At 42.1% G+C, this 9,181-nt stretch overlaps 1 protein-coding gene across 1 annotated transcript in view; it reads left to right on the forward strand.

The window, feature by feature from the left end:
* GTPBP8 (GTP binding protein 8 (putative)) overlaps positions 1 to 8,801 on the forward strand; it is a 183,486-nt gene extending 174,685 nt beyond the window's left edge. The window contains exon 9 of the transcript XR_005832186.1: positions 7,390 to 8,801. The gene's annotated coding sequence lies outside the window, so the exon portion shown is untranslated. The remainder of the gene's footprint in view (positions 1 to 7,389) is intronic.
* The last annotated feature ends 380 nt before the right edge of the window (positions 8,802 to 9,181 follow it).

Consider the following 9,181-nt stretch of genomic DNA (forward strand, 5'->3'; position numbering starts at 1 on the left):
ATGATCCTGTTGTGGGGCCTGGGGGCCTGGAGCCAGGAGAGGGGTTAGCAAATATTTCCCTCCGTGTTCCTGAGGGATTCCTGACAGAGCTCATCAGAGCTGCCTTTTATCACCGCTGCACGCTTTAGTGCGTCTGTCATGGCTCTCAGACATCATGCTCCTGGCTGGATTAATCCTGCCTGCCTTCGTACTCAGGATGTGGGACACGGGGAGGAGGGGTGGGAAGGGGGAGAAATAAAGTGAGAGGAGAAAAAGAAACTTTGAAAGTACCAAGTGACAGACCTAGGAAGAAAAACAAATTAATTTGGAAAAATAGAGGGAAATACAGTTTTGACAAATTAAATCTAAAAATCCAAAAAGAGAACTAAGGACTAAAAAAACTGGGGAAACTCAAAGTCCCAGAATTTGAGGGACTTGCAGTACTGGAGCCGAGAGACTCAAGCTGCAGGCTAGTGCTGTCAGAGGCGGTTTATTATTTTTAGAAGATTATAAAGCAGATGGATCATTCATGGACTCATTCACTTGGCACACATTTAGTAAGGGCCTTTCGTGTGGCAGCCCCATGCTCACACGCACTTGGGGTTCTCATGTACTCAGTTCTGTCACAAGCCTACTCTAAGACCCAGAGAAGGAAATTTAATACATCAGAGCCTCGGTTTTACCTCTGTAAAACTTGTAGCCACATCAAACCTATTAGAAAAGCACTTCAGCATTCCTTCTGTAATAGTCATTTTAGAAAGAAAAGGACTGCTGGCTTGGCCCAGAGTGAACTCCACAGTTATTATGGGGCCTATGCATCTTAATGCCACAGAGAGCCTCCCCATCTGGACTGGCTGACACTTCAGTCTCTCCCCGGGCTTCAGGCTCTTCCGGGGCTATGGTCCTGGGACACAGAGACATGAGATCTCTGTCACTCTGAGCAAGCATCTTGAGGACAGATACTGCATCTAGTTCATTTCTATTTCCTTTCTGCACGTTGAACTGGATACTTAGTAGGTACTTAGTTAATTTTATTGACTATTTGAAAGGAGTCAGGAGAGGCATCAGAGAATCCATAAATAAGAGCTGGGCCTTGAAGTTTTTTTTTTTTGACTTTTTTTTAAGATTTTATTTTTATTTTATTTTTTTAAAATTTTTTTTATTATATTATGTTAGTCACCATACAGTACATCCCTGGTTTCTTTTTTTTTTTTTTTAATTTTTTTTAAAAGATTTTATTTATTTATGTGACAGAGAGACAGCCAGCGAGAGAGAGAACACAGCAGGGGAGAGGGAGAGGAAGAAGCAGGCTCCCAGTGGAGGAGCCTGACGTGGGACTCGATCCTGGCACGCCAGGATCATGCCCTGAGCTGAAGGCAGACGCTTAACGACTGCGCTACCCAGGCGCCCACATCCCTGGTTTCTGATGCAAAGTTCGATGATTCATTAGTTGCGTATAACTTTAATTTATAGGCTGCATTTAGCATACCGAAGGTACTCAGTAAAGGAAAATTAGTAAGTTTATGGAGAGGAAGAGTAAGGCACAGTGACTGAGAAATAAAATGCATGCGGAATTCAAGGAATGGACAGTTTATCGAGTAGGGCTAGGTCAGTATCTCCAAACTTTTTGTGTTTATAAGAATTGCTAGAGGAGCTAGTTTTGACATGCAGAGTCCTGAGGTCTCTATACCCAGAAATTCTGATTCAGTAACCCTGAGGTCCAACAAGGATATCTGCATTTTAGGCAAATACTGTCAGTTTCATTTCTTACAGGTAGTCTGCAACTTCGGAAAGCACAGGCCCAGAGATTTGGGAGGGGTGGGAGAAGGTGGGAGTGGCAAGAGTGTGTGGAAAGATGAGACCAGGGATGGTTGAGAGGAGTTTGGACTCTATCCAGGAGGGGAGCCCTCCCGGGTTTCTAAGCAGGGGAGTGACGGGGCCAGGTCTGTGATGGAAATCAACTGTTCATACTATAAAGCTCAGGGCATTTTCTCTTTGCTTCTGCTCCATTAGATATCATTGCTTCAAGGGCCCTGAACAAATAACGTTCCATTAAAGCCTCCAGGTTTTGTAGGACCCAGAGTTCCAGTTACCAGTGGAATGTGAAGTTCACAGGCCCCGTTCAGGCTTGCAAGGAGAGGATTAATTAGGTAAAAAGGCAGTTGCACACATAAGTGGGTGCCCACACCCCAGTCTGGCCTGGTGTTTTCGTGCACTCATTCAGGCATACAATACTCTTTTCAGTTCTAAGCGCCACCTCTTGAAACAAGTTAAAAAGCGAGTTCCAAGTGAGATGCCCAAGTGCTCTGTTTTACACAGACTAATGATCAACAGCCTTCTGTTTTTATGGTCCTGGCAACCAGACTGGGCTCACTGCTAAAGAAACTATAGAAAAGAATTGTGGCATCTCACATCTGACTACATAGCTAAGTGCTAAAAAATATGTTTTAGGTTAAAAAAAAAGTGATTGCTTTACAGAAATTACTTGTTTCTAAAAATTTGTGCCTTGTGGGTTTGGGGTTTTTCTACATTCAAAAAATGCCATATGTTTCATTGTGTGGGGACAGTGAAATTAAAATTAACATTTGTAAATTGTTTTACCCTTTGAAAAGTACTTTCACATGCAATATCTCCATTGATTCTCAAAATAATTATGTGAGATAGGTAATAATCATTATCCCATTTTACAGATCAGAAGACAAGCTGTAAGGCTCCGTGATTTGTAAAACCACATAGCTGGACAAAGTGTGGTGCTAGGAGCCAATCTCAGGTCTTCTGATCCCAACGTCCATGATTTTATGGTGGCTGAGGGCACCGGGGCGATCAGTGGGAATGCAGATACGTCAGTTATCCCTCCCACACCTCCACACCACAGGTAGTTCAGCTTCACAGCTAGTTGCCTCAACATTTTGTTCATTTCAGACAGTCTTTGACAGAGAGACAGGCCACTGTGTCTATGTTGGTAGTTCACTAGATGGGAAACAAGATTTCCTGAGAATTAGATTATAACATTAACTCTAATAGTGAACAAAAGATTAACATTAAGAGAAGATATTCCAATTCACTTTAGAGGTAGAATAACTTCCACAAACAAATGTTTCAGGACCCACTTGAGCTCTTCTTAGGAGAGGAGGTATCACGACCTAATGATTTGACCCATGTAGATGTCATGGTATAGACCGCTTCACTGCAGTAATAGACTCCACTCAACGTTTGGACCAAGAAACTTGACCCTCTTGTGTTATTTCCATGTTCATTGAGGCAACTTGGGGATTTGACTTCCCTATTTAAGATGTCTGTGGAGTCTCAGATACAGGCCCGCAGGCTCTCTAGGTGACCTCCAACATGACCCCTGGCCAAGCACTCGCTCTTTGAAACATCTAGAGCAAGCCCTGGGGCTGATGTTCATAGTCCAGAATAGGCCTTAACATTTGAAGGCCAGCACTAGCCCACGGCTGCTTGAATTGTCCTCTGGTTTTTAAATAAGTGAGAAATGGTGATTTTTTTTCCCATTACATTTTTTAAGAAAAACAAGAAACAAAACCAAGAACGTTTTCTGCCTCCCTGCTCCAGTGAGCCATTCTGAACTCTCCTTCATTCCGACAGTGCATGTTGTTCTCTCTCCGAGGATTTCAAATATGCCTTCCCCCTTTTCTCTCTTGAACCCCCTCCCACTTTACCTGCATGATCTCCCCTGCTTTTTTCAACTTTGTAATTTAAGTAACTTTATAGAACAGTTGCAAAGATAGTACAATAAATTCTCATGTACGCTTCACCTAGTTTCTCCTATTGTTATCATCATTAATAACCAAGTCCAATAATCAAAACTTAAAAAACTAACATCATTACGATACTATTAACTAAACTATGAACTTACTTAGATTTCATCAGTTTTCCACTACAATCTTTTTTCTGTTATAGAATTCAATCCAGTATCCCATGTTGCATTCAGTTGTCATGTCTCATTGGCTCTCAGTCTTTAACAGTTCCTTAGTTTTTTCTTGACCCTGACACATTGGAAGAGTATTAGTTATTTTGTAGAATGTCCATTAATTTCAGTTTGTCTGATGTTTTCTATTTTGGAGCAAGAATACCACAGAAGTGATATGTCTTTCTCAATGTATCATACTGGGGGTACATAGTATCAGTATCACTTATTATTAGTCATGACAACCTGAATCACTTGGTTAAGGTGGTACCTACTCTCTCTCTTCACAGTAAAGACAGTTAAAAAAAACACAACTTTGTGATTAATAAATATCTTGGGGGTGATATTTTGAGACTATGCAAATATCTTTTGCCCATTGATTTTAGCATCCTGAAAATTATTAATGTGGTGTTCTAATAAAGATTTTCTATTTTCCTAACTCCTTCTCATTTATTAGTTAGGAATTATTCTATAAGGAAGAGCTTCTCCTTTTATTCTATTTTATTCATTCATTCAATCAGTTACTTATATCAGTATGGATTCAGGGATACTTTTATTCTATTAGTTATAATCCAATACAACTGCTGGTTATTTTATTACTGAAATTGTATCCGGCTTTAGCTGCAGGTTGGCTTCTTTGCCCTTTCCACATACTCCAACCCTTTCCCAAGTACTTACTTGCTTTGATGACAACACAAGATGTTCGTGGCTCATCTTGTATTTTTCCTGTCATAGCCCTGGAATCAAATACTTTTCCAAGAATTTCTAATTCCTTTTATTGGAAAATGGTATGTAGAAACCACGATTTGAGTGCTGGGTATGCACACTGTCACTGGGATGTCCTTGCTCTTGGACCCTCTTAGCAGATAGAGCTAGGAAATGTCTGTATGAATACTAGGAACATACTAGGTGCCTATATACATCTATGTTTATTTCTGTATATTTCTCTCTGTATATATATTTTAAAAATCATGAGTTCATACTGATACCTCTGACTCTTCTTCAACACCACAGAGTTCATTCTCTTCTTCCCCTTTTCCTTATTTGTAACTTCTTTCTCTGACATTGAAAAGCCTGGCTTTCATTTCTACAATGAAATTTTACATTTCTACAATGTATTTATTTCTACATACATTCTGCATTTCTACAACATATTTATCTGTTCAACCCAAGTATATACATAAAGTAGTTTCAGAATTGCTAGCCCATGTCCCTGTGAGAAATAAATTTACTAACTAGAATACCATCTTTGTGTACAGTGTGGGTTTTTGGTTTGTTTGTTTGTATGTTTGTTTTTGCTTTTAGCCTTATAATATCTAGTCAAATACTGTTTTCCAAAGAAACTTGGGTTAGTGCTTTTCTTCCCCACCTCCTACATTATCATTTTATTATTCATTCATAATAAAGTTAGGTTTCAATTGTTACACCCTCTGTTACATTTTAGATTTCTCCTCATCCTAGTTGATTTGTAAAAAAAAAAAAAAAATGTATACAGTAAAATTCTCTTTGTGGGTATAGTTTTATAAGTTTTGGCAACTGTATGTTATGTATTTTTTAAAAGATTTTATTTATTTGAGAGAGAGCATGAGCGGGGAGAGGGGCAGAGGGAGAGGGAGAAGCAGACTCCCCCCTGAGCAAGGAGCCTGGAACTCTGGGATCATGACCTGAGCTGAAGGCAGATGCTTAACTGACTGAGCCACCCAGGCGCCCCCATGTTATGCATTTTTAAATTGTTTTTCTATGTCCGTAAAACATTTTTTTCTTGCTTTGTATATTTAAACATTTCTGTTTATTTTCCAAAATGCTGCATGGTAACTTTATGAATTGGTCTTTCTTGAGTGAGATTAAGTATCAGCATTTCTGTGTTTGCTATGGAAAGGCCCCAAGTTGAGGGACCAAACTGTCTGTACACAGCCACTGCTTCAAATTTGGTCAAATCATTATTTTCCATCCCCTAAACCACCTGTGCCTGCACCAACAGACTGACTGTGCTGTCAATCCATTTTAGCTCCTAAGAGATCAAACGGTGGGGAGACTTTGTGGGACCAGGGCTGGGAGAGAAAGAAATTCTATACACTGGCAGCTACAGTTCTTCCTCTCTTTCTCTCTCTTTCCCTTCTTTAGCAAACATCTACCTACTGCCTCCCTTATTCCAGAAGTTGTGCAAGGCATTAGGACTACAGTGAGGATTACAGGTTTCAAGGGGATCACATCGGCTGGGGAAAATAGAAAATACACCACAGTGTGAATGGCATCTCCTATGGTTGAGAAACAGGACAGCTTAAAATACTTAATTACAAAACGATGTAGTAGGTGCTATAATAAGGGTAAACACCAAGTGACATATGAGCCCTGGATAATAAGCACCCATCATATTGGGAAAGTATGGTAGGCAAGGCAGGCCAGAGGAGCTAATAATTGAGCTAAGTTTTGAGGACAAGGGGGAATTTGGTGCAGCAGGCAGTAAAGATGCTCCGGCAGGTTACCACATACACAAAGGCCTAGAGACATGATCCTGGAACATTCTGAAGAAGTTGTGTAAAGTAAGGGAGGGAACAAGGTTGGGGAGTCGGGGCAGGGGTGATACTGGGAGACCACATTGAGGAGATACTTGTTCAGGACTGGTGTGGAAGGTTTCATGTGCTTCACTTAAGAGTTTGATTTCATCCTAAAAGTGGTGAGGTCACTGAACAATTTCAGGTGGAGGGAGAGATGTGGCATCATCAACAGATGTTGCCATCAGTAATGTGAAAAATGGACCAGTGATGGAAGCAGATGGCAGGTAAGGCAATTAAAAAAGAGGCTTTTGCAATACTCCACATTAAAAAAAAATGATGCAAGTCTGGACTAGGGCAATTGTAGAGTCCCTAATGCAGGTAATGAATTCTGGGCTTGGTGTGTTCAGGAAACTTCAAGGATATGTGGCCAGTGCAGTTACACAGAGCCTTGCACTCAGGCCCATGCTTGGTTTTAATCTCTGCGGCTGCTATCTTGACATTTTTCTCTTTGAATTTGTGTTTGAAGTTCAACTGGACAGTGGAGCAGCAGGCACTGGAGTTTTGGAGTCTCAGCTCACATGTGGTCCTGCCTCCCACTGCCTCCCTGGGATAGGGGTTCAGCTGGCTAGTTCCATGACCCCTGGTGCCCTGGCCTTCCCCCATCTTTCCCACCCCATACTTGCTCCATGGCTTCAGTCACCCACTGCCCCTGAGGGGGGCCTAAGCATAAGTGTGGGGAGGGTTGGGGGAGGGCATGTACCCCATTGCATCTCGGGAGGGTAAGGCAGTGGCTCCCCCCACCAAGGCTGGCAGTTTCACAGTGCTTTCAGTATACATCTCGGCAGTGGCCTCTAGCCCATCCCCCAGAGTATCTTGGTATGCTCATTACAACCCCTTGGGGTCTGGCCATTTGCTGTGGGTCTAAGAAAGGGAGATTGACTTCCCCACTCTTGACTGGGACCCTGCATTTTTATTTTGTACTAGACTCTGCAAAATACGTAGCCTACCCTGGTGTGTTGGCCGACGGCAGAGAAGGGTGGATGGAATTGTCCCAGCTCATCAAGCATCCTCCAGGAAGACTGCGTCCTTTCTTGTCCTGTCAGAGGAGGAATAAGACATTCTACAGTGAGGTCTCAGAGGATGCAAAGCAGAGACTGGATCAGGGATGAACCCTGTTGCTGTAAGCTTTTTGGGTGAGACTCAAGCACTTTCTTGAGGGGGCCAACTGGGCATAATCCTGACTCTTACTGGTTGTGGCCAGACATTCAGGGGCTAGGCTGCACAGACACAATAACCTACAAATCATTTCAAAAACATACAACTACCTACAAATGAGTGTGCAAGTAAAACTGGCAAGATCTGAATAAGGTTGATAATTGTATCAAACTCAATTAAGATACTAAGACATCATTGATTAAGATACACTACTATGATTAGGCTAGATATTGTGCTGTATTTAGGGGGAAAGTAGGTGAAGGGTATACAGAACTATCTGTGTTATTTCTTAGAACTCGTGAATCTATAATTGTCTCAAAATACAAAGTAAAAAAACATACAGCTGAAAGTCATACACTATCATTTCAAATATACCGTTAGCATCTAAATGCAAATACTCGTATGGTAGCCATCCGATGACTTTGTATCCAAGACAAATCAGTCATCACTAGCTTTAGGTAAGGATCTGGTTTTGGTTTTCGAACTATGATTCTACCCCAGGCGTCCGTACTGGTTATTGGTATCCTTTCAACATTCCAGACCACATAGAACTATTGGGCTTCAACTGCTATGACAGACATACTTGATTTCATTAACTCTTCGTTCACTCATCCATTTGATATATTTATATATTGGGCACCTGATATGTGCTAGGTATCAGGCTAAGCACTGGGGGCACAAAAATGAAACAGGAATTGCTTTTCTGCTTGGGGAGATGCCAGCTGAGAGACATCAGATGGACCCGCAGGCACAACGACAGTGCTCATGATAGGTGCTGTGATGAAGGAGAGAAGACGGTTCCACGGGCAGACAGCTGGAGTTGGGGAGGGAGGGTTCAGGCAAGTGTTCCTAGAGGAGGTGATGCTAGCGGGAAGTCTTAAAGAGTAAATAAGAGGTAGATGACTGCAACAGAGAAGAGGTTGAGTCAGCCAGAAATTGGGCAGGTTGGGAAGCATGAGAAAGTATGCTCTTTTGAGGAAGGGAAGAGATGCCAGAGCACAAGACTCAGGTAGGTGCACCACTGGGTCCAGCCAGGCTGGAGAGGTGGGCTGGGTCTGAGCAGGGAGCACCTGCCCCCTATATCAAAGGAACTGGGAGCCACTAAAGAACTTTAGGTAGTGAGTGATGTGATCGATCCTGTCCTCATCTGTCCTGGATAAATAAAGATATGGTTTATGGGGGTTTTGTTTGGTTTGGTGTTTTGTTGTTGTTGTTTCTTTTAAAGGAATGAAGAGATCATTGGGGTGGACTATGATTAATTTCTTAGTCCTTCCTTATCCCAGGCAGAGGTTCATAGGTAAGGAACTTGTCAAATTGGGTCCACCAAGCCCCAAACGATTTTGTTTCCTAGTTGGTGAACCAACAGAAGGCAAGGAGGATGAAACTGGTGTCTGAATCTGAATGGGACAGGGAGTAAGGAGTAGGGAGTCCCAGTATCTCTGTCTTCCTCGTAACTTTTCCTCCTTCCTTGTGGCCTCCTCCATAAGGGCTGCTCCCCAGAACCTAAAGAAGTGGGATGAGGTGAAGTAGGCTGGGACATAGCTGGTTTTCTGTTGCTGTG

The sequence above is a fragment of the Ursus maritimus genome, unplaced genomic scaffold (assembly GCF_017311325.1).
Source record: "Ursus maritimus isolate PB19 unplaced genomic scaffold, ASM1731132v1 scaffold_4, whole genome shotgun sequence".
NCBI classification, from domain to species: Eukaryota; Metazoa; Chordata; class Mammalia; order Carnivora; family Ursidae; genus Ursus; species Ursus maritimus.